Consider the following 26,121-nt stretch of genomic DNA (forward strand, 5'->3'; position numbering starts at 1 on the left):
CCTGGTTGTGAGGATTAAATGTAGTGCATGCTTAAAGCTTTATGCAAGTATAAAGCCTTTCCTGACTATTACTGTCACTTTTTTTTTTTAACACGCTAGCCTTCAAATGCGGCGCTTGTCATCAGCCTCCTCTTCATCTTCAACTATGGCAGTGTTTTTTTGTTTGTTTGTTTGTTTTTGCGGTACGCGTGCGGGCCTCTCACTGTGTGGCCTCTCCCGTTGTGGAGCACAGGCTCCAGATGCGCAGGCTCAGCGGCCATGGCTCACGGGCCCAGACGCTCCGCGGCATGTGGGATCTTCCCGGACCGGGGCACGAACTCGTGTTCCCTGCATCGGCAGGTGGACTCTCAACCACTGCGCCACCAGGGAAGCCCTATGGCAGTGTTTTTAATGTTTGATCCTTCCTCCTGCCCTTTCCTGCTTCTCCCCCCTTCTTACATAAACATTGAAATAAGGCTCCCTGAAACTTCCCAGAGTGACTCTGAACTTGGCAGAGAAGTCGTTTTTATCCAGTGAAGACCAACCACAAAATAGCTCCTGGAATTTGTACAGCAAATTATAACTTAGAAACTAATTTTGCATATCTTGTTTATCATCATGGCAGCTCTTTGAGGGAGGTATTATCATGACCATTTTATTAATAAGAACAGTTTTTCTCCAGGTAGAATCAAAGAACTGGATCTGGAAGGAACCTTGTCACTGCTGGCCTGATCATTTCATTCACTGATGAAACAGTTCTTGAGCAACTATCATGTACTAGATTGAAAGAGTTTCTGGAAATTCAAATGTAATCAATATGTTCCAGACTTCATCTGCTGGTGAGCAAATATATATCACTCCCAGCAATAGTGTAGTAATTTTGTAGCATTAGTAAAATGGATATTAATTTTAAAGCAAAGTAATTATAAGTAGAATTTTTGGCACACTCCAAATCAAAAAATATAAATGAACAATATGTGTTGTAGAGCCCTATTTATGTTGGTATCTATAAATCTACTTCATTTCTAACTGCTATATCCACAAGGTTGTGCCGTAATTTATTTGCTCATTCCTCTATTGGTATTTTCAATATTTTGTTGCAACAGACATCTTTTTTTTTTTTTTTTTTTGCGGTATGCGGGCCTCTCACTGTTGTGGCCTCTCCCTGTTGTGGAACACAGGCTCCGGATGCACAGGCTCAGTGGCCATGGCTCACGGGCGCAGCCGCTCCATGGCATGTGGGATCCTCCCAGACCGGGGCACGAACCCGTGTCCCCTGCATTGGCAGGTGGACTCTCAACCACTGCGCCACCAGGGAAGCCCCAGACATCTTTTTGTACAAGTGCTAAAGTACTTCTTAAAAAAAAAAAAAACAAACTTATACTAGAAGTAGAATTGCTGAATCAAAGGATACTCACATTTAAAATTTGCTAAATACTGTCAAATTTCCCCCTAAAGTTACCAATTTATACTCCTATGAGCATTATGAACATACACCTTTCCCAATGTGCTCACCAACACTGAATAATATTCATCTTTAAAATTCTGTCAAACTGAAGGGTGAAAGATAACTCAATCTTGTTTTAATTGATGGGAGGAGGGCAGAGGAGAAGGTTAGGGGAGGTTTTCACTTTCTTCTCTTTATATCTGTTGGGAGACGAATCTGGATGGCCTGAGTACCTATCTCCTTCTACCAGGCTGAGCTGGCTGGAGCCAGTCTGTAAAGGGACAGCAAGGCTTTTGGCGGATGCTAAGCATTCTGGGTATACACAGGCACTTCAGCATAGTTCCAGGGCCTTCCATATGCAGACTTTGACCTTCACTATAGACCCAGGCCCTCAATATGCATTCTCCCTACTCTTCTTGCTGGACCTAAAAATCCTGTTATTCATTTCCCAGGACCTGGAGAACCTAAGTATTCTATAGGCCAACATACCTTTGCAACAACATAAATGTGTAACGTGGCAACATCTTTGGTGTGAGATCATGTCCTTTCTCTAGTGAATCCAGACTACTGGCAGAGGCTGGCCCTTCTCGGCTGCACGTTGGCCATGGGGGGTACAGACTATCTCTGCCTGGCCCAGGCTATGGGGAAATGAGAGTTGGGGGATTCCATGTGCTCTATCTCTTCTGTGTAAGTTTTTTCTAACAGACTCTATAACTGTACTGTGTGGAGCTACTGCTGTGTCTCTGTGGCCCTCTAGCCTGACAAGACCTGTCATGTTTTCCTTTTATACTAATAGAAACTTAATTTAAGTATCACGTGAGTACTTTTTTCCCCCAGCATTTATTATGCTCACAGAGCCTGTGGGTCAGGCATTTTCAGTCAGGGCACCGCCGCAGGGACAGCTTGTGTCTGCTACGTGCTGTCTGGAGCCTCAGCTGGAAGACTCGAGGGGCTGGGGATGGAGTCATCAGAAATCTCACTCCCTCACATGCCTGGAGTTGCTGGACACCTATGCATGGTTCCTTCATGTGGCCCAGGCTTCCTTATAACATGGTGGCATCCAAGGACAGGTCCCAAAGAGGGAGGGCCAGGTGGGAGCCGTATGATTTCAGACACAGCCTCAGAAGCCACGAAGGATCACGTTTGTCGTATACTCCACTGTTTGGAGCAGTCACGATCTCCCACCCAGATACAAGTGGAGGAAACACAGATCTCAGTGAGAGGAATGTCAGTCACATTGTAAGAACAGCCTCGTGGGAAGGTGCTGCCATTTTTGGAAATACAATCTAATTCCTAGCAACTCATTCTTTTTTTTTTTTTTTTTTTTTTTGCGGTACGCGGGCCTCTCACTGTTGTGGCCTCTCCCGTTGCGGAGCACAGGCTCTGGACGCGCAGGCTCAGCGGCCATGGCTCACAGGCCCAGCCGCTCCGCGGCATGTGGGATCTTCCCGGACCGGGGCACGAACCCGTGTCCCCTGTATCGGCAGGCGGACTCTCAACCACTGCGCCACCAGGGAAGCCCGCAACTCATTCTTTTAATTTCCAAACTGGAAGATACTTGGTCAAATATTTCCCACCACAAAAATGTAATATAAGATTGGAACTGCTGGAATGATAGGGGGATCACACATTTATCTCCCTAAACTAGAGTCTAGTTCCAGTAATTATTTAATCATATATCTTTCATTTATTGTAGCTTCCCCGGAAGTAAATATCTTAAGAAAAATGATTTCCCTTATATTTATTATGACCTTCAAAACTGCTGATCCTAAATCTGACTATACACAAAGTTGGTATATTCCTCTTAATGCCTTCTCAGTACTTAGGATGGTCACCAGGAAGATGAGTGGCTAGAAATGCCTTTACTGCATTGTAGGTGATGACCTCTAGATGTCAAATCTGGACACAAGACCTGACCATTTGAACAGGAGAGCCGTATTTCTTGCAGGTGGTACTCTTTAAGTATTAGTCAATGTCATATATTCTTCATTGAATTTAGTGCTGGAAGAATGTATGCATCAGGTGTTTTTTATTTCTCTCACAACTTTACATTTAATTTCTGATCCTGGAAATTATATTTACCTGTATATAACATCTACCCCTTTTAAACTAAAAATCCTGCCTCTCCATGTTTACATAAGAAATTCAGTTGTTCGTAGTTTGGAAACTAGAAATGGAACGGGCCTCAGAAGGAAAGAAGATAACATCCAGAGCCAGTCTTCACAGCATAAAGGCGGAGGGGGAGTAAGTTCTCAGGCCTGAGAAACACTGCTCTTCTATTCATGTGCTAGATGGTTCCTGGCCCTGTGCATCAGATCAATGTGTCAGTTCAAGAAACTCTGGTCTTGAACTTGAACAGAAAGAGAAGTGGAACCCAAAGAACTAGCTGCAAACTTCTGCTTCTTGGGGTTACAATTCTGCAATTTAAAAAGCATAATTTGTTTCCCACACCTTAACTTCCCTCTCGCAGACAGGAGGGCAGGTCTGTATCATCACTCTCTTTTAAGGCACTGCCTCGCTCCATTGCCCAGCATACACGACGATTTAGTCAGTCCTGGATTGAACTGCTGCTGTCCGTACAGGGTGTGTGTAGCTAGCAGAGCTCAGTATGGCAGCATTCGACTTCACAGGAGCCAAGCGTCACAACAGAGGAAGAGAACGTGTGTCTGTCCTCATCCGAGCATTTTTCAGTTTTGATGCATCGCAGGAAGAGGACACTGGTGCTTTATTAAGGGGGAAACTGAATAAGGTAATGTGCTTTACTGATGTTGGCTTGTTTGGAAAACAGATATATGAATCCATTTAACCTTAAGTTTTTGCACAGGCTCCGGACGCGCGGGCCCAGCGGCCATGGCTCACAGGCCCAGCCGCTCCGCGGCATGTGGGATCTTCCCAGACCGGGGCACGAACCCGTGTCCCCTGCATCGGCAGGTGGACTCCCAACCACTGCGCCACCAGGGAAGCCCTAGCCTTAAGTTTTAACTTTTTTCTCACAAGTTGAATATTTAAAGTGTGGCTCAAAATTAATGATTATTGATTCCATCAACATTAATATAGTCAAATCTTGCTCATTTTGTTTAACGTATAGTATATCTTTTCCTATCCTTTTACTTTCTATCTTTCTGTGTCGTATCTGAAATGAATTTCTTACAGACAGCATATTGTTGGTTCATGGTTTTTCATTCTCTTTGCAAATTTCTGTCTTGTAATTACTGTATTTAGACTACTTATATTTAAGGTAATTTTTTGTTTGTTGTTTGTTTTGGCCACGCCGCCCGCATGGCATGTGGGATCTTAGTTCCCCAACCAGGGATCTAACCTGTGCCCCCCTCAGTGGAAGCATGGAGTCTCAACCACTGGATTGCCAGGGAAGTCCCTAAGGTAATTGTTGATATGTTAGAGCTTATATCTTGCATTTTATTTTTTGTTTTGTTTGTTTCCTCTGTTTCTTGTTCCTTGGTTTCTCTTTTTGTACCTTCCTTTGGATGGAATTTTAGGATTCCATCTTGGCTGGAACCGAGAGCTGTTGAGTACTTTTTTTTTGCCTTGTAGTCAAATATATATAAAACATAAAATTCACAATCTTAACCATTTTTAAGTGTACACTCAGTGGCATTAAGTACATTTACAAAGTTGTGAAACAATCACTACTATTCCAGAACATTTTCATCAGCCCAAACAGAAGCTATGTATTCATTAAGCAATACCTTTTTCACCATCTCAAACAGAAACTATGTACCCATTAAGAAATAACTCCCTCCCTCCTACCCTTGGTAACTCTGTTCTAACTCTAGATGCGTTAGTATTGCATGTAAATGAAATTGCACAATATGTGTCCTTTTGTGTCTGACATTCACTTAGCATGATGTTTGCAAGTTGTATTCATGTGGTAGCAGGTATCAGAATCTCGTTCCTTTTTTAGTGTCTGAATAATATTCCATTGTGTATATATCACATTCTGTTTATCAACTTGTCTATGGATGGACCCTTGGGTAGTTTCCACCTTCTGGCTGTTGTGGATAAGGCTGCTAAGAACATTGGTATACAAGTATCTGTTTGAGCCCCTGCTTTAAATTCTTTTGGATACATACCTATGAGTGGAGTTGCTAGATCATCTTGAGTAAGTTTTTAAAACACGAGAAGTTTTCCAAATAGTCTATGACAGCAAGGAGACTGATTGTCCCAGAACTCGGAAAGGACGGATGAGAACAATGTCGTACAACGCCGCCATAGAGGACTTACTCCTTGAGTTCTCCTTTATGGCATGATGTCAAGGAGTTCCTCAGAGTCCTTCAGTTACTACTATTAGCACCTCCTGAGCCTTTCAGAAGTGTGGGTGGTGAGGGGAAGGTGTTATTTAGCAGCACCTAAAGGGTCTCTCTATGCAGGGTATGCTGTTTGGTGAACCAGGATCAGATTAGAGGAAGGCAAGGATTTCCAGAAAACCTTTTTCAGGACATAATTTGGAGAAAGCTTATAAATTCCATGAAATTAGAGTTTATTAGAGTCAAGGATCAGAAAGAATTCAGTTTCATTGATACAGAAACTGGGTTTCTATTACCAAATTTGCCACTAACTGGGCACAAAACTTTAGGAAAGTGACTTAACCTCATCCAACAGTGGCAGGGAGAAGAGCAGGCGGGTTCAACTGGATAATGTAAGGTTTCTTTCAACCCTGAACATCTATGATTTTTCAATTTCTTGTGGATTTCTTTTTCTCTAGATCAAATTTTTGTATAAAGCCTTGATTCTAGGTCCAGACTTTGTTGACTTATGGAATGAGCTAACGCCAAATGTCTCATCCCAGAAACTCTTGTTTGTGTTTATGCCGCCACACATCTACTTAGCTCAAGATATGCACCCTGAGTTTATCTAATATAACAAATATGTCCTCAGGATATGAACCATACTACTGGCCAGAGGTATTGGATATTGTCACACGGTAGATTCTGTTGTATTTTATATTATAAAACTTCAGAATAACAATGGTTCTCTTAAAACCCATTGTCTCCTTAGCTGATTTCCACAAATATCCTCACCCTTTACAAACATCCAGCTCTTTCTATAAACTCTTGCATTGGTTTTGATTGAATTTCCCCTAGAAATTATAGTAGTATAGGTTTAGAAGCAGCTTGGCCCTCCTTTCCCTCTGAGGACAGGCTTAGGTGTCCCTCTTTGTTATTTTTAACAGCATTCAGTGTATCCATTCATTCATTCAAAAATATGCACCATGCTAGGTGTTGGGGATACAGCAACGAACAAGGCAAGCATGACCCGTGCTTTCATTTAGCTTAATGTCTAGGGATGAAGACAGACACTGAATAAGTAATAATAGGCATGCTGGATATTAAGAAAGAGAAATGCAAAGTTCTGAATGCTATAGGATCTTATATGGGCATTTAACTGAAATTGTCCTATAAGAAATTTCTAGATGAAGTGGCATTTAAGTGGAAATCTGAGTAGTGAGTTGGAGTTAGTCAGGCAAAGATGGGGAGGAAGGACATTCAAGCAGAAGGAACAGTTGAAATGAAAAAGTCCACGGAACATTTGAAAACCGATAAGGTCACACTGGCCATAGTGGGGAGAGGGAAGAAGAGAATGGTAGGAAAAAAGGCTGGAGAGGCAGACACAAGTCTGACCAGGATGCGTGTTATAAGCCATACTAAGGATTTTGAACTTTATCCTCAAGGAAGGTGGAAATCATAGAGAGTTTAAGGCAGAAAAGAGACAGGATTAAATCTGACATTTATAAAGCTCATTTGGCTGTAATGTAGCAAGTGGGTTGGAGGCGGGTTGGCAGGAGAAGAGGCTGGAACTTAGTTAGGATGTTCCTGCTGCGGCTGGATGAGAATGATATGGGCTGGGACCAGGGCACTCTGTTCACTTGGAGGCGACAGGGTTTGGTGTTGTGAAGAAGTTGGGGGAGGAACGGAGGACAGGAATGGTTCTGTGAAGACCAAAATGAGAGGGTGTCTCAAAAAGAATAATGCTGCCAACTGGAGCTGAGCTGTCCAGTAACGGGATGACTGAAAAATATTGTTGAGATTTCATGATGTGGAAGATATTGCTGCCTTAGGGAGAATACTTCTGGTGGAATGAAGGGGGTAGAATTCTTATGGGGTGGCTTGAGGGGTCAATGGAAAGGAAAGAGAAAGGAGGAAGAGAGACAAACAGTGAGTGACTACTACTGTTCATTGCTTTGACTATGAAAGTGAAGAGGAAGAATCATTGCTGGGAGATACTGGTGAGTTAAGAATTACAGTTTTCAAACTAGGAGAGGCTTCCATATATATAAATGCTAAAATGAAGTAGCAGGTAGAGGGGAGAGTGGAAGAATTAGGAGAGAAAGGGACAAAGCCAAAGTTTCCTGAGACTATGGATTGGAGGATGAATTCTGGAACCAAGGTGGAGGAATTGGTCATTTGTCACGTTTTGCTGACATTTTCCAACTAGATGTCTGTCTCCTGTGAACTCCTGACAACTAGGGAGTGTACCTTCTTTGATTTTATTGATTTTATATCTCCAGCACTCAGTTTAAGGCTCCCCACCCAAAGGTGCCCTGTAAGTGTTTAGCTGAACTGTGGGTCATTTGTGGTAGGAAGACCACAGATGTTTTCCCTTAAGGATATAGATTAAGGATATAGATTATGCCTTGACGCTTAGAGGACTGGGGATCAACTTGAGAGTGGGCTTCTGGAATAGATTTAAAAAATGACCAAGAGCTGTGGAATGGCAGAGCTGTCTGGCCAGTTGTGAGGCTAATTAACTTGGGTTTATACCTGATGAGAAGGCCTCAGCTGAAATTAATCAAGTGGACATAAAGAGCAACCTATAACTATAGGTCAAGAATAACTAAAAAACGAACTCCCTCCCTCTTGGCTGTCTCCTTGGTCCAGAAAAGAAGATGAACAATCCAACAACACTCCACGGGAAAAGAAACAGTGCTTGATCCTTTGGCGTCCCATTTTCATCAGCTAGGACGCAGCTGTGCACTCAGGCCATGAACACAGCAACAAATAGCTGACCTCTAATGTTTCTCCATCCAGTTTATCCTAATGTTGTACAAATAGGGAAGTTAAACGAATTCAAGTGAAACAATTACATTAGAATGTTTCTTCTGTACTGGCAGAGGATGCCATTAACACTGATTAGCAAATGTTATCCCATATTTATTTTTCTCCTGAAATTTCAAAATCCTTCAAAAATGTTTGATATTTATGTCAGATTCTCCCAGGAATGAGAAAAGGAGATGGAAGTGGCCTTTCAGTATTTGTAGGAAGGGAAAATGGAAGCAGGATGAAAAGGACATATGGATTTGGTTACAGAAGGAAACTAGTTAATAATTCTAAGAAGGGAATATGCTGAGGATCTCTGTTGAACCAATATTTATTTAACATTTACTGTGTGCTTCTGGCCTAGGCTCTTCTTGCCAGATATGGGCAATAAGAAGGAGATACTGCTTGTCTTTCAGAGTTCATAATCTACAATGCTCACAGTCTTAGAATGAATTCAAGTTCCTCTAATACTGTTCAGGGAGAGAGTTCCCTAAGTTCTAGCAAATGGGGCATACACATAAAGACCCACTTGCAAATGGGCAGAAAGAATGATTTTATTACTCAGAACAGTACCCTATAAATCCCAGTTCAGACTTCTTTGATAAAAGCCAGATTACAGAACATGGCTGAGGACAGAGGTTTATGTGGGGTCCTCAATCTTCCATCCTGGATTTCCCTTGGGGGACTTGCATGTTCCTATGTGCCTGCGGAGATATGACTGGGCTTGCAGAGGGGATTCTGAGTCCAACCAGTAGCCTAAAACAGAACCCCAGGCCTCCCCCCTTCACTGGGCCCATTCCTTAGTGGTCCTGCCCACTCTTGAACTTGAGCCTGTAAATGCTAGCGTCTAGTCATCCAGATCGGTCTTTTCCCTTTCTCCCATAGGCCATGGAAACACAAAGAGAAGGAGGATACGCGTTTTGCCCTATCCTGACACGAGAGGAAGAGTTCTTTGAGATTTGCTGGATCCTCCCAGCAGATCCCTTTTCACTTGAGGAGGTTTTGCTCCCTGGAAACAAATGAGTGAGGCAGACAGTCTCTGTAATAAGATCAGTGAAGCAAGGGAGCCTGGGAAACAGGGACATTTAAGGTCAGGCAGAAAAGAAGGAGAAAAACAAAACAAACAGAGGTAGAACAAAACAGAAACAGAGCAATGGAGACCCGGGAGAGAATATATTTACTTCTCAGATTTCTAGAGAGTAGGAAAGTTTCAAGAAAGGTAGGTAGCAGCACTGAGTGTAACAATGAGGTCAAGGTACTAATGAAGGTCTGACAAATGCTCATCACCCTTCACAGTGTGGAGGCTACTGATGGCATCTGTCCCGGTGAATTGGTGGGAGAAGCCAGATGGCATGGGGGAGGGATAAAGTTAGGGAACTGAGAGGAGGAAGAAGGGAAGCAAGAAACTTGGTAGATGGGGGGAAAATAGAGAGGATAGTTGCTAAAAGATATCATCGGAGGTTTTTATTAGGACAATGATTTGAGGCTTAGAGACCAAGGGTATTGTGTGGGTGAGCGTGGGGACATTACAAATCTACTAGAGAAGGCGGGAGGGCTTCTTTGGAAGGGATGGAGCGTTCCGTTACAGAGGAGTTTGAGGCTGCAACGATTAGGATACTGTGGAACTGATTTTCTGAGGGCACAGTTGAAAAGTGTATATTCTGAGTCCTCGTACGTCTGAAAAGGTCTTTATTTTATAGCCTTGCTTGAATTACAGATAGGCTGTAGACTTCTCCCTCAAAATTGCATAAATATCCTTCCATGTGGTTCTCTGGCATTCAGTTTACAAATGAGAGGATGTCAGCAGGTTTCTTTTCCCCTGTCTGGTGCTTGAGTCAGGCGAGTCTTTTGGTGGAGGGAGTAGGGTAGGGTAGGGGCATGGTCTGGAAGCTTGTAGGATTTCTTGTAGGTTTTTTTTTTTTGTCATTTGTAAATTTCATCAGGTTATCTATAGCAGGGGTCCCCAACCCCCAGGCCACAGACCGGTCCTGGCCCCTGGCCTGTTAGGAACTGGGCCACACAGCAAGAGGTGAGCGGTGGGCGAGTGAGCAGAGCTTCATCTGTATTTACAGCCGCTCCCCATTGCTCTCATTACAGCCTGAGCTCCGTCTCCTGTCAGTTCAGCAGCAGCATTAGATTCTCACAGGAGCACGAACCCTACTGTGAACTGCACATGGGAGGGATCTAGGTTGCGTGCTCCTCATGAGAATCTAATGCCTGGTGACCTGAGGTGGAGCTCAGGCAGTGATGCCGGCGCTGGGGAGCGGCTGCAAATACAGATTGTCATTAGCAGAGAGGTTTGACTGCACAGAGACCATAATAAATCAATTGCTTGCAGACTCACATCAAAACCCTATCAGTGAGTAGCAAGTAACAATTAAGCTGCATCTGGTGGCAGGCGTTATAATGGCAACTGAGTTGACGTACTTCAGTTGTACAGCTGCATCTGGTGGCAGGCTGTAAGTCAGAATCCGACACTTATTTTAGTCTGCGCATGGCCCACCCATTATTTTATTTACCACTTCCGTCCGCGTCTCTTTCCCACACTGGGCACTTGTCTCAGTCACCGTTTTGGTAAGCCCACAAGCTAACCCTAGCCAAAATGAGTAAAAAACAAACGTCACTGGAGAGCTTCTTTGAAAAGGGGGAAAGACCCAATGATGAGACAGCAGAAAACTCTAAGACTGCCCACAAAAAGAAAGCTGCATTTAAAAGAAAATACCAAGAGTCCTACTTAAATTACAGGTTCATTGCAACAGGTGATCACATTCTCCAATCCCGCTTTGTATAATATGTGGCAACCAGCTATCCAATGAAGCCATGAAACCTTCAAAACTGCTTCGCCACACGGAGACCAAGCACCCTGCATTAAAAGGCAAGCCTTTGGAGTTTTTCAAAAGGAAAAAACATGAACACGAAGAACAGAAGCAATTATTGAAGGCCACCACTTCATCAAATGTGTGTGCACTGAGAGCATCATACTTAGGGGGTAACTGCATTGCTAAAGCTAAGAAGCCCTTTACTATTGGTGAAGAGTTGATCCTTCCTGCTGCTAAGGACATTTGTCATGAACTTTTAGGAGAGGCTGCAGTTCAGGAGGTGGCACGTGTTCCTCTATCGGTTAGCACCATAACTAAATGAATTGATGAAACAGCAGAGGATACTGAGGCACAATTGTTAGTGAGAATTAATAAGCCACCGTGGTACGCAATCCAGGTTGACGAGCCTACCGATGTTGACAACAAGGCAACAGTGCTTGTTTTTTGATATATAAATTTATTTATTTTGTTTTATTTATTCTTGGCTGCTTTGGGTCTTCGTTGCTGCACGCGGGCTTTCTCTAGTTGTGGCGAGTGGGGGCTACTCTTCATTGCAGCGCGTGGGCTACTCACGGTGGTGGCTTCTCTTGTTGTGGAGCACGGGCTCTAGGTGCGTGGGCTTCAGTAGTTGTGGCACGTGGGCTCAGTAGTTGTGGCTCATGGGCTCTAGAGCACAGGCTCAGTAGTTGTGGCACACGGGCTTAGCTACTCCGCGGCATGTGGGATCTTCCTGGTCCAGGGCTCGAACCCGTGTCCCCTGCATTGGCAGGCCGATTCTTAACCACTGCTCCACCAGGGAAGTCCAACAATGCTTGTTTTTGTGTGATATATTTTTCAAGAGGATGTGCTTGAGGATATGTTATGTGCACTTTTGCTGCCAACCAACACCACAGCTGCAGAACTATTCAAATTTTTGAATGATTACATATCAGGAAAATTGAACTGGTCATTTTCTGTCAGTATATGCATGGACAGAGCGGCTGCCATGACTGGACGGCTTTCTTGTTTCACTACTCGGGTCAAAGAGGTCACTTCTGAATGTGAGTCTATGCACTGTGTCATCCATAGAGAAACGCTGGCTAGACGAAAAATGTCACCTGAACTTAACAACGTTTTGCAGGATGTGATTAAAATTATCAACCACATTAAAGTACATGCCCTTAACTCACGTCTGTTCGTGCAGCTCCGTGAGGAGATGGACGCAGAGTACACATGTCTTCTCTTATACACAGAAGCGAGATGGCTTTCTAAGGGAGATCACTGGCCAGAGTTTTTGAGAGCCACTCCAGAGATTTCTTTCAGAAAAACAGTCACCACTGGCAGCACATTTCAGTGACACAGAATGGGTCGCAAAACTTGCTTACTGGTGTGACATATTCAGCCTGCTCAACGAACTCAATCTGTCACTTCAGGGGAGAACGACAACTGTGTTCAAGTCGGCAGATAAAGTGGATGCATTCAAAGCCAAACTGGGATTATGGGGGTGACGAGTGAACATTGGGATTTTTAACAAGTTTCAAACATTAGCAGAGATTTTGAAAGAGACTGAGCCAGGGCCTTCTTTCTCCCAGCTGGTGCATGATTGCCTATCTCAGCTTTCAGAAGAGTTTGAGCATTACTTCCCAACCACAAAAGACCCATGTGTGAATAAGCCAGGTGAATCGGCTTTGTCTGTGCTAGAAGAGGATCAACTGCTTGAGATCACAGATGACGGTGGCCTTAAAAGCATGTTTGAGACAACTTCAAATCTCCATACGTTCTGGATTACAGTCAGGGTGGAATATCCTGAGATTGCCACAGAAGCACTGAAAAGCCTGCTTCCATTTCCAACATCTCATCTTTGTGAAGCAGGGTTTTCTGCAGTGACAGCAACCAAAACGAGATTACGGAGTAGACTGGACCTAAGCCACACACCTCGGGTGTCACTGTCTCCCATCACCCCCAGATGGGACCATCTAGTTGCAGGAAAACAAGCTCAGGCCTCCCACTGATTCTGCATTATGGTGAGTTTTGTAATTATTTCATTATATATTACAATGTAATAATAATAGAAATAAAGTGCACAATAAATGCAATGTGCTTGAATCATCCCCAGATCATCCTCCCTGCCCCTGGTCATTGGAAAAATTGTCTTCCACGAAACCAGTCCCTGGTGCCAAAAAGGTTGGGGACCGGGGACTGATCTATAGGATGCCTTTTTTTCAGTATTTCTGCCCTACAGTCATTAGATCCTTTAAATATGAAATCAACTTTTTCTTTAGCTCAGAAAAAGTTCTACTATTTCCTTGATCATTCCTTCTTCATTTATTATCTTTTCTCCTTCTGGAATTCCTGTTATACAGAAATTAGTTATCGTATGTTTTTCTTCCTGCTATTTTGTTTTTCATAATTATCCTCTCTCACTTCCTTGTTCTCTTTCTTTCACTCTTTTTTCTGTTGCTGTTGTTTTAGATTCCTTAAATTGATTTTCTGTGTCACAGATTCTAGATTTGTTTTTTTTTGTTTTTTTTTTTTACGGTACGCGGGCCTGTCACTGTTGTGGCCTCTCCCGTTGCGGAGCACAGGCTCCGGACGCGCAGGCTCAGCGGCCACGGCTCGCGGGCCCAGCCGCTCCGCAGCATGTGGGATCTTCCCGGACCGGGGCACGAACCCACGTCCCCTGCATCGGCAGGCGGACTCTCAACAACTGCGCCACCAGGGAAGCCCTAGATTTGGTTTTTGACATGTTATTCTGCTACTTAAGGCCTCTACTGCTTCTGTTTTGCTTGGGCGCTCTTGGTCTTATTTTCTTAACTCTTTGTTCTCTTGTTGCCACTTTTCATGGCTCCTGTTTCATTTACACAACATCTTCCTGAAGGCTACCCTGTCCTTTGAGATTTAAATTAAAATGTCTAATTCCCAATATCATATGTGATGAGAAATGTAATGCCTCCCCTAGGGTTTTTCCATTTTAATTCTGAGGGGTTTTGTACTTACGGTCCCCTCTGGGTCCAGTTTTCTTTGACCAATGATCTCCTGATCTCACTCCTTCTTATAGCCCATCCTGGCCTGAGCACATCTGTCTCCCTTGTATTTCCCAAATGACATTCACCTTGTGTAAGGTGAAGTCGTAAGGAAGTGGTGATATCACAGCCCTCCAGAGAGCACATACTGTTCTTAAAAGTCCTTTGGCCACCCCATCACCAGGGATTTCTCACCTTTCTCAGTAGGACCCCTCTCCTGTCCTGTTGAGAGGCTATTGGTTCACAAACTGGTCCCATACAAGGAGGGCAGGGGTAGACCAAAGAAAGGCAGACCGTTCAGATTGGTAGGTGGCAGGTTTAATAAGCAAGGAAACTTATCCATGAGGCTTGTCTTGGGCGACTGCAAGAGTAGGTCTCCGAACCCACCCAACAGAATCTTAAAGTGTATGTATCAGTACAAGCCTTAACTGGGTTCAGTCATGTATTCAGTCCAGATGGCCTCAATACCCTACTCTCTCAAGGCTACGACCTTGGAACAGCTCCCACTGTGGGAAAGGTGGGCAAACATACATTCCAAGGATGGGGAAGGAGCGATGAGCTTCCCATTGCCTAGATCCAGCTCAGGGGTCAACCAGTGGTCACGTCTTCCTGATGCCCGTCACAGGCCTGCCTCTCTTCTTACCTCCCACTTCCGTCTCTTTGTACCAATTCCAGAATTTCCTTCTCTTGCATTCTAAAGTTTCCTTTGTTTCTCTGTCAATACTCAAATAAGTCAGAAAGAAACCTCTTCTCTCCTCAAGAGAATTCAGTGGATTGAATTCGGGTTCCTGCTGTTAAAATGACAATTTTTTTTTTTTTTTTTTTTTGCTTTACGCGGGCCTCTCACTGCTGTGGCCTCTCCCATTGCGGAGCACAGGCTCCTGACGCGCAGGCTCAGCGGCCATGGCTCACGGACCCAGCCGCTCCGCCGCTCCGCGGCATGTGGGATCCTCCCGGACCGGGGCACGCACCCGTGTCCACTGCATCGGCAGGCGGACTCTCAACCACTGCGCCACCAGGCAAGCCCAGGAAGCCCTATTGTTTCTTTTCCTAAACCCATCTTGGCAAGAGATATCTTTGCTCTGATTGCTCAACTTGTTATTTTTTTCGGATAGCTAATTTTTCTCCACCCATCCTGGATTTCTCTTATTTCTAAACAGGGGTCTAGGTTCCTCTTGGCAATTGCTGTGGGTTTCTTCAGCAGTTGTGCATGTCATGGTTCATTTGCTTCTGGTAGTTTCCTGCTTCCTTTACCTAAATGAGGCTTATATAGGATTTATTAACCATGTAATAAATATACAACCATACTACCTCCAGCAATAAAACATGGACCCTAGAAGGGGCTGTTCTAACCTGAACTAACTATTGCTTCTCTCTCAGATATTTGAATCACTGTTAGCCAGGAGTAAATAACAGACTCCTTACTGTCTATCCTCCTGTGTTTACCTGATTTAGATTCATTTTTTTAATGCATCTGTTGGGTTGTCCATATGCTTGTGTTAGGACTGATAAACCAATCACAAAAGTTCATAGTTGCTTTGAATGCAACTGGCAATGTCCAGTTGACTAACTGCACACTAAAAAACACGCAAAAATGTCTGATGCAAAAAGCTGTGACAGTGCAACAGGAACTCTTGCATTTGCTACTGGGAGTATAAATTGGCACAGCCTTGTTGGAAAATTGGTTGACAGTGTCTACCACAGTTTAATGTTTATGTACCATTTGACCCAGAAATGCCACTCCAGAGATGAGGGCTTATGTCCACCAAAAGTTATGCACAGGAACGTTTATAGCATATTTAGTCAAATAGCCAAAACAAGGAACAATCCAAATATCTAACAATAGTAGCATAAAGAATATGTAGTGTATTTATGCAATGGAATATTATACAGTAATGAAAAGGAACACACCACTGCTATGTGTAACAATGTAGATAAATCCTACAGTCATAATGGTGGGAGAAAAAGCCAGATATATTACTGTATGATTCCATTTATATGAAAGGCAAGAGTAGGCAAAACTAACCTATGGTGATAGAGGTTAGAAGAGTGATTACTGTTTGAATGGGTTTTTTTTGTTTGTTTGTTTGTTTTGGGGTACGCAGGCCTCTCACTGTTGTGGCCTCTCCTGTTGTGGAGCACAGGCTCCGGACGCACAGGCTCAGCGGCCATGGCTCATGGGCCCAGCCGCTCCTCGGCATGTGGGATCTTCCTGGACCAGGGCATGAACCCGTGTCCCCTGCATTGGCAGGTGGACTCTCAACCACTGCGCCACCAGGGAAGCCCTGTTGGAAGATTTTTAATCACAGTTTCAATTTCATTACTTGTGATTGGTCTGTTCATATTTTCTATCCAGGTTGTCCATTTTATTGGCATAGAGTTGCTTGTAGTAGTCTCTTAGGATGCTTTGTATTTCTGTGGTGTCTGTTGTAACTTCTCCTTTTTCATTTCTAATTTTATTGATATGAGTCCTCTTCCTCTTTTTCCTGATGAGTCTGGCTAATGGTTTATCAATTTTGTTTATCTTCTCAAAGAACCAGCTTTTAGTTTTATTGATCTTTGCTATTGTCTTTGTTTCTATTTCATTTATTTCTTCTCTGATCTTTATTTCTTTCCTTCTACTAACTTTGGGTTTTGTTTGTTCTTTCTCTATTTCCTTTAGGTAAAGGTGAGATTGTTTATTTGAGATGTTTGTTGTTTCTTGAGGTAGGCTTGTATTGCTATAAACTTCCCTTTTAGAACTGCTTTTGCTGCATCCCATAAGTTTTGGATCATCGTGTTTTCATTGTCATTTGTCTCTAGGTATTTTTTGATTTCCTCTTTGATTTCTTCAGTGATCTCTCGGTTATTTAGTAACGTATTGTTTAGCTTCCATGTGTTTGTGGTTTTTACGTTTTTCTCCCTGTAATTGATTTCTAATCTCATAGTGTTGTGGTCAGAAAAGATGCTTGATATGATTTCAATTTTCTTAAATTTACTGAGGCTTGATTTGTGACCCAAGATGTGACCTATCCTGGAGGATGTTCCGTGAGCACTTGAGAAGAAAGTGTAATCTGCTGTTTTTGGAAGGAATGTCCTATAAATATCAATTAAATCTATCTGGTCTACTGTGTCATTTAAAGCTTGTGTTTCCTTATTAATTTTGTTTGGATGATCTGTCCATTGGTGTAAGTGAAGTGTTAAAGTCCTCCACTATTATTGTGTTACTGTTGATTTCCTCTTTTATAGCTGTTAGCAGTTGCCTTATGTATTGAGGTGCTCCTATGTTGGGTGCATAAATATTTATAATTGTTATATCTTCTTGGATTGATCCCTTGATCATTATGTAGTGTCCTTCCTTGTCTCTTGTAACATTCTTTATTTTAAAGTCTATTTTATCTAATATGAGTATTGCTACTCCACCTTTCTTTTGATTTCCATTTGCATGGAATATCTTTTTCCATCCCCTCACTTTCAGTATGTATGTGTCCCTAGGTCTGAAGTGGGTCTCTTGTAGACAGCATATATATGGGTCTTGTGTTTGTATCCATTCAGCAAGCCTGTGTCTTTTGGTTGGAACATTTAATCCATTCACATTTAAGGTAATTATCGATATTTATGTTCCCATTACTATTTTCTTAATTGTTTTGGGTTGGTTTTTGTAGGTCCTTTTCTTCTCTTGTGTTTTCCACTTAGAGAAGTTCCTTTAGCATTTGTTGTAGAGCTGGTTTGGTGGTGCTGAATTCTCTCAGCTTTTGCTCATCTGTAAAGCTTTTGATTTCTCCATCGAATCTGAATGAGATCCTTGCCGGGTAGAGTAATCTTGGTTGTAGATTCTTCCCTTTCATCACTTTAAATATAGCATCCACTCCCTTCTGGCTTGTAGAGTTTCTGCTGAGAAATCAGCTGTTAACCTTATGGGAGTTCCCTTGTATGTTATTTGTCATTTTTCCCTTGCTGCTTTCAGTAATTTTTCTTTGTCTTTAATTTTTGCCAGTTTGATTACTATGTGTCTTGGCGTGTTTCTCCTTGGATTTATCCTGTATGGGACTCTCTGCGCTTCCTGGACTTGGGTGACTTTCCTTTCCCATGTTAGGGACGTTTTTGACTATAATCTCTTCAAATATTTTCTCAGGTCCTTTCTCTCTCTCTTCTCCTTCTGGGACCCCTATAATGCAAATGTTGTTGCATTTAATGTTGTCCCAGAGGTCTCTTAGGCTGTCTTCATTTCTTTTCATTCTTTTTTCTTTATTCTGTTCCGCAGCAGTGAATTCCACCATCTGTCTTCCAGGTCACTTATCCGTTCTTCTGCCTCAGTTATTCTGCTTTTGATTCCTTCTAGTGTAGTTTTCATTTCAGTTATTGTATTGTTCATCTCTGTTTGTTTGTTCTTTAATTCTTCTAGGTCTTTGTTAAACATTTCTTGCATCTTCTCGATCTTTGCCTCCATTCTTTTTCCAAAGTCCTGGATCATCTTCACTATTATTATTCTGAATTATTTTTCTGGAAGGTTGCCTATCTCTACTTCATTTAGTTGTTTTTCTGGGGTCTTATTTTGTTCCTTCATCTGGTACATAGCCCTCTGCCTTTTCATCTTGTCTGTCTTTCTGTGAACGTGGTTTTTGTTCCACAGGCTGCAGGATTTTAGTTCTTCTTGCTTCTGCTGTCTGCCCTGTGGTGGATGAGGCTATCTAAGAGGCTGGTGCAAGTTTTCTGATGGGAGGGACTGGTGGTGGGTAGAACTGGCTGTTGCTCTGTTGGGCAGAGCTCAGTAAAACTTTAATCCCCTTGTCTGCTGATGGGTGGGGCTGGGTTTCCTCCCTGTTGGTTGTTTGGTCTGAGGCGACCCAACACTGGAGCATACCCAGGCTCTTTGGTGGGGCTAATGGCAGACTCTGGGAGGGCTCATGCCAAGGGGTACTTCCCAGAACGTCTGCTGCCAGTGTCCTTGTCCTCACGGTGAGACAGAACCACCACCCACCTCTGCAGGAGACCCTCCAACACCATTAGGTGTTGGTTCAGTCTCCTATGGGGTCACTGCTCCTTCCCCTGGGTTCCGATGTGCACACTACTTTGTGTGTGCCCTCCAAGAGTGGAGTCTCTGTTTCGCCCAGTCCTGTCGAAGTCCTGCAATCAAATCCTGCTAGCCTTCAAAGTCTGATTCTCTGGGAATTCCTCCTCCTGTTGCCCGACTCCCAGGTTGGGAAGCCTAACGTGGGGCTCAGAACCTTCACTCCAGTAGGTGGACTTCTGTGGTGTAAGTGTTCTCCAGTTTGTGAGTCACCCTCCCAGCAGTTATGGGATTTGATTTTATTGTGATTGCACCCCTCCTACCGTCTCATTGTGGCTTCTCCTTTGTCTTTGAATGTGGGGTATCTTTTTTGGTGAGTTCCAGTGTCTTACTGTCGATGATTGTTCAGCAGATAGTTGTGATTCTGGTGCTCTCACAAGAGGGAGTGAGAGCACGTCCTTCTACTCCGCCATCTTGAAACAATCTCCCGCAAATCATTATTGTATTAGAGGCCAGAAGTCCATGATCACAGCACTGGTATGGCTGGGTGAGGGCTTCCTTCCAGGTCGCTGACTTCTTCTTGTATTCTCAGTAGGCAGAAAGGGCCAGGGAGCCACTTCTGATTAATCCAAGCATGGATCCTTGAGTGGGTATTGATTGGAGTACTAGAGTACTAGAATTGAGTGGAGTTAGCTGGAGTACTAGAAATGTTCTATACCTTGGAAGTAGTTACATGGATATATACTTATGTACATGCGAGATTAGTACACCTTACTTTGTTATACCTCAATTTTAAAAAATCATGTGATGTCTTCTAGAACAAGAGAAGGAAGGATTTGAGAGAGCTTCTTGATTTGGGAAAGAAAAGACTACTTTCAGGACAAGGTGTTAACTAGAAGAATTGCCTTATGTAGAAGCCCTTTCTTCCTTTATCCTATTAAGAGACATTTCTCCAACTAGAACTGGTGTGGTTAAAACTGACCCTTGCTGCTTTTTGGGAATTTGCCACTGAGTTTGCTTATACATCATTGTAAGCACCGTGGTGAATACAAGTCCTAAGACACATTCCCTGCACTCCGTAAGCTTACAATCTAATAGACAAGACCAACACAAATAAAATATTTAGAGAACTTAGTATTACTTTTTTCCTAAAGTGCAAATTGTGAGGTGCAGAATTCTCTAGGAATTCAGGAGGAAGAAAAAATGGGTGAGAAATGGAGTAGGTGATTTTCATGAGGAAGGAAGGGCTTGATACGAGTTTTTAAAACTAGATGGGCAGACAAAATGTCAGAGAGCTCTTCACTTTATTGTACTTGTTTAAAGAATCATAGAAAACCTGTTTGCTAGAGCTGGAACGGTGACCAGCCAAAAGACAGGATATTTGTCAAACAGGAGGCAGGACCACAGACTTCTTGGGAGATCCAGGACTGGACCCTGAATTGACACTGGTTGGGGCTCTAGGGGTGGGAAGACAGAAATACAGAGGAGTGTAGGGATCAGAAATAAACTGAGGCCAGAACTAAACCACACCCCAATGGGAAATATTCTACGGAGATCCCTTCTTTTTCTAATAAAGCAATTATTCTTACTGCATTAAAAAAAAACATTTTGTGTGTATGTGACAGGCTGAGTCACTTTCAGAAGAGTTCAGAAAGCTTGGGGAAGGATATTCATTCTTCCTTAATGTGTTTTCCTCTTTCACCCCACTGAGGGGGTCTGCCAAACACACCCCCCACCCCACCGCTCCCCTCTACCCCCCAACACACATACACTTCATATTCTGGTGTTGGCAGGGAGTTTACCTAAAGCTGCTAGGCTGTGGGTGGAGCCTGAACAGTAACAGAAACATTCAAAGATATATAAAGACAACTGAAATTCACATCAGCTGACTGAGCATGCATTTTACCAGAAGTCTGACTCACCTGCTCTGCTCTCATAATTGCTTTTGAAAAGGTTTTCTCTGAAGAAATCAAATCAAGTCTGTTACCAAGCAAATTGAAATTTCCAAGCTGCAGCCATTCTAGAAATTCTAAACATCATTTAAAAGAAGATCTCAATCTCAGTCTGTTTCTACTTTCTCTAAGGAGCCGTTTTTGTGCTGTTTGGCCCCTTTCTACCTGGAATGGAACAAAGGTACAGTTGAAAATTGTTTTCCTACTGAATTTAGGATTGATATTTTTGGTAGTTTGTCTTTACTTCTTCTGGTGAAAAGGTACAAGAACTGAGAGCTCTTGGGGGATGGGGTGGAGTTCATGATGTTAAAACAATTTTTGTGGATATAGTATGCACCGTCTCAGAAACATCTGATTCACAGCTCACCCAGTTATTTGGGTACCGAGCTTGCCTTCCCCACGCCCTGCTTGCCCTGGATAGTCTATTTGCCAGAGCCCCTCTCTCCAAGCCCTGTCCTCTTCACCCAGCCCTGTCACTGGTGACATCTTTTCTGTAGATTTCCCTTATTTTTCCTCTGGCTGCCAGTGTATCTTGTCTTTTGGAACTTTCCTTCTGCCAATACATTACCTACTGCTCTGCTTGGGCCTCAGAAAGCCATAGGACCAAAAGAGGTGCTAAAGATTCAGGGCTGAAAGAGTCCAGAGGACTCAGGGTTTGGAGTTGAGGTGTGGTCTGGACTAAGATGTGCCCTGAATTTATGGCTCAAAGCTGCAGTCCGTTTTACAGCCCCTCACAGGAAAATGCTGAGTTCTTCAGGGCATAGATAAGATTTTGTAGGCTGGATTAGAACTTAATTGCCATTAACAACTTGTTTCTATGGGGAAATATTAACTGCAATACAAGTAAACTTTAAGGTTGCCACCTAGTCATAAATGGGGCACTGTCTGTAGGATAATTTTTAAAATATCAGTGTCACATTTGGGTACATGCTAGTTCTTAAGAAAATATGAACAGGTTACAGGTTCATAAAAAAGCTTTTGTAGGAATCATTGTGGGCCAGTAATTGCAATGTTCATTTATTCTTTCAACAAATATTCATTGGAATCCTCATGTGTGCTAGGCTCTAGGGGTACAATGCAAACTCATACAGGCATGGTTCCTTCCTTCGTGTGTCTGTTAGTTATCTTTAGGGGATACAGGTATTAATCTCATAATTAAAGATGAAATTAAAAGTTTGATAAGTCACATGAAAGCACAGGTACATAGTGCTGTGAGTGTTTATAATAGTAGGATTTGACCTTCTTTGGGGTGTCGGGGAAGACTTCCCAGTGGAGTTAATGATTGAACTGAGATCAAAAGGATAAGGAGAGTTAAATCTGTGAACAAGGCATCAGGAAGTATATTCTGGGCACAGGGCTGTACTTTGAGCAAATGAAAGAAGGTCAGGTATCATAGAAAAAAGAATATAGTTCAAAAAGAGCTGGAGGGGCTTCCCTGGTGGCGCAGTGGTTGAGAGTCTGCCTGCCGATGCAGGGGACGCGGGTTCGTGCCCCGGTCCGGGAAGATCCCACATGACGCAGAGCAGCTGGGCCTGTGAGTCATGGCCGCTGAGCCTGCGCGTCCAGAGCCTGTGCTCCGCAACAGGAGAGGCCACAACAGTGAGAGGCCTGCGTACCACAAAAAAAAAAAAAAAAAAAAGAGCTGGAGGAAGTGATTAGGGGTCCCTATGCGTCACCTCTTAGGCCGTATTAGGAATTTTGTTCTTTTTCCTGGGAGCAATGGGAGGATATGAGGCATTTTTAAGAGGTGGGAGAAGGATTGGCAGGATGAGTTTATTTTGAAATTTCCATTTTAAATATGTTATTCTGGCCATAGTGGAAAGAGCAGAGAGTGAATGCAGGGTGACCAGTTAGGGGCCCATGGCAGTGGCCCAGAAGGGAGATGATGGTAGCTTGGATCGGGGTTGTAGAAGGGGATGCTTATGAGATAGACTTAAAAGTTAAATTGACAGACTTGAATTGAATATGGGATAGTGAGAGAAAGGGAAGGGTCAAGGATAACAGGGGTGGCATGGTGGACATTTGAAAGTTTGGGGAGGGGTGAGATGTGCTGAATTGGATTTTGGATGCACTAAGTTTCAGGGGTCTTTAGGACATCCTAATGGACATGTACAAAAGGCAATTAGCAAAGCAGAAACTAACACACCATTGTAAAGCAATTATACCCCAATAAAGATGTAAAAAAATAAAAAAAATTAAAAAAAAAAAAAGGCAATTAGCTCTCCACATAGGGCTTCCTGACGCAGGTCTGCTCATATGGGAGTTACTGTGTTCCGGAGCCATGGGTATGGATGATCCCTTAGGGGTCAAATGAAGAGGATACAGAACTGAGCCTTGAGGAACTACAACATTTCATGACCAGGTAGAGGAAGGATGAGTCTACAATGGAAACAGAAGAATGGCCAGAAATGTAGGGTGAAAACTAATAAGCTATTGGGTGTGTAGAAACCACCACCACAGAAAGTATGTCTGACTGTGAAGGAGAGGAGAAAGAGAACTAGCTGGAGAGTATGTGAGGCTGAGCTGTAATTTTTTTTTTTTTTTTTGTGGTACTTGGGCCTCTCACTGTTGTGGCCTCTCCCATTGCGGAGCACAGGCTCCGGACGCGCAGGCTAAGCAGCCATGGCTCATGGGCCCAGCCGCTCCGCGGCATGTGGGATCTTCCCGGACCGGGGCACGAACATGTGTCCCCTGCATCGGCAGGCGGACTCTCAACAACTGCGCCACCAGGGAAGCCCCTGTAATTTTTTTAATGGGAGACATTTGGACAGTTTAAAAGGCAATTTAATGCTGTAGGATTCCATTTATATATCATTTGTGAAATGACCATATTATAAGGGTAGAGAACAAATCAGTGGTTGCCAGAGGATAGGCAATAGTGGGGGTATGACTAGAAAGGGCAGTCCTTGGAAATTATATCCAGCAAGTTCTTTGGTCTTGATGGAAGAGTTAGATGTCTTGATTTTAGTGGTAGCTACGCAAATCTATAAATGGAATAAAATTTCATAGAACTATCTATGCAGACACATACACATATGCAAAAATGGTTGCACGTACAAACTGGTGACATCAGAATAAAGTTTGTACTCTAGTTAACAGTATTGTACCACTGTCAACTTCCTGGTTTGATATCGTAATACAGTAATAAAGTGATGTAAGATGTCCCTATTAGGGGAAGCTAGTTCCCCTAAGGTACAGGGGACTCGACTATCACTGCAAATTCCTGTGGATCTATTTTATTTTCATTCGAAACTTTATTTCAAAATAAAAAGTTGTAAAAAGTCAATAAGAGAGAAAGATATGAAATTTACAGTGAAAATTGTGGAGTAACGTCTTTTTCTCTTTTTCTTTAGTACTTTGTCCTTCAGGTGCAACCTAATTATTATCATCATCATTATTACTCATGCATAATGTATAGGAATCACTTCTCATTAATGTATAACTCAAAACTCCCAAGGCCTTGCCACTAGAAGACACTTTACAGAGGCAATTTGGCAGACTTAAAAGAGCCAAATATGTTCATGGTAGGACCTTATGCATTGATTATAGCTGGTGGCAGGAGTGGGCTGCTCCCTCCTGGGAGGGCAAGCTTTACCCTTCCACATCCGTGGATTCAACCACCTGGGATCAAACATATTTGAAAAAAAACTTCCAGAAAGTTGTAAAAAGCAAAACTTGAAATTGCTGCCCCCCACCCTACCCCATCAACTATTTACATAGCATTTACATTTTATTAGATATTATAAGTAATCTAGAGATGGTTTAAAGTATCTGGGAGGGTGTGTGTAGGTTATATGCAAATACTATGCCATTTTACATAAGGGACTTGAGCACCTGCAGATTTTGGTATCTGCTTGGGTTCTGGAACCAATCCCCCTCAAATACCGAGGGACGACTGTATACATCAGAATAAGTGAGGTGTGCATATGCTTTGAAAGAGCATGTTTAAAATATCAGCTTCTCCATTATTTTTAGTGTGCAATATAATGTACATAAGAAAAGTTTATAAAATTTAACACTTATAAAACAAACACCAGTTTACCCCAGGTCAAAAATAATAACATTACATACCAGCACCCCAGAATTCTCTCACGTGCCCCTTTCTTTTTTTGAAAATATCTTTATTGATATATGATTTAGTACTATGAAACTGACCCGATTTAATTGTACCAGTCAATGATCTTTAGTATATTTGCAGAGTCGTGCAGCTATTTCCACAATCTAATTTTAGACTCTTTCCATCACTCCCCAAAAAGAATGCCCAACCATCAGTCACTCCCCATTCCCATACACACCTCTACTCCCACCCTTGGTAACTACCAATCTACTGTCTATCTCTATAGATGTGCCTATTCTGGTTAGTTCACATCAATGGAATTATACTATATGTGGTCTTTTGTGTCTGGCTTCTTTCACTTAGCATGATTTTTTGAGGTTCATCTATGTTGTAGTATGTATCAATCACTACTTCATTCCTTTTTATTGCCAAATAGTACAGTTGATCCTTGAACAATGTAGATTCAAACTGTGCTAGTCCACTTATACACAGATTTTTAAAAATAGTAAATACAGGCTTCCCTGGTGGCGCAGTGGTTGAGAGTCCGCCTGCCAATGCAGGGGACACGGGTTCATGCCCCTGTCCGGGAAGATCCCACGTGCCGCGGAGCAGCTGGGCCCGTGAGCCATGGCCGCTGAGCCTGCGCGTCCGGAGCCTGTGCTCCGCAATGGGAGAGGCCACAACAGTGAGAGGCCCGTGTACCGCAAAAAAAAAAAAAAAAAAAAGTAAATACAGTACTACATGCTCTCCAGCATTGGTTGACTCTGTGGATGAGGAAGTGTGGATACGGAGGGTGGACTATAAAGTTATGTGCAGATTT

At 42.9% G+C, this 26,121-nt stretch overlaps 1 protein-coding gene across 10 annotated transcripts in view; it reads left to right on the forward strand.

Moving 5' to 3' along the window:
- Positions 1 to 26,121, forward strand: part of LOC132527646 (cytidine monophosphate-N-acetylneuraminic acid hydroxylase) — a 257,079-nt gene that overhangs the window by 160,215 nt on the left and 70,743 nt on the right. Inside the window, exon 1 of one of the 10 annotated variants that reach the window (XM_060163554.1) lies at positions 4,692 to 4,807. The exons of 8 other annotated variants lie outside the window; for them this stretch is intronic. The gene's annotated coding sequence lies outside the window, so the exon portion shown is untranslated. Of the gene's footprint in view, positions 1 to 4,691; positions 4,808 to 26,121 lie in introns of those variants that run through there. One more of the 10 variants, XM_060163552.1, reaches the window with a different exon arrangement.

Source organism: Lagenorhynchus albirostris, chromosome 10 (assembly GCF_949774975.1).
Source record: "Lagenorhynchus albirostris chromosome 10, mLagAlb1.1, whole genome shotgun sequence".
NCBI lineage: Eukaryota > Metazoa > Chordata > Mammalia > Artiodactyla > Delphinidae > Lagenorhynchus > Lagenorhynchus albirostris.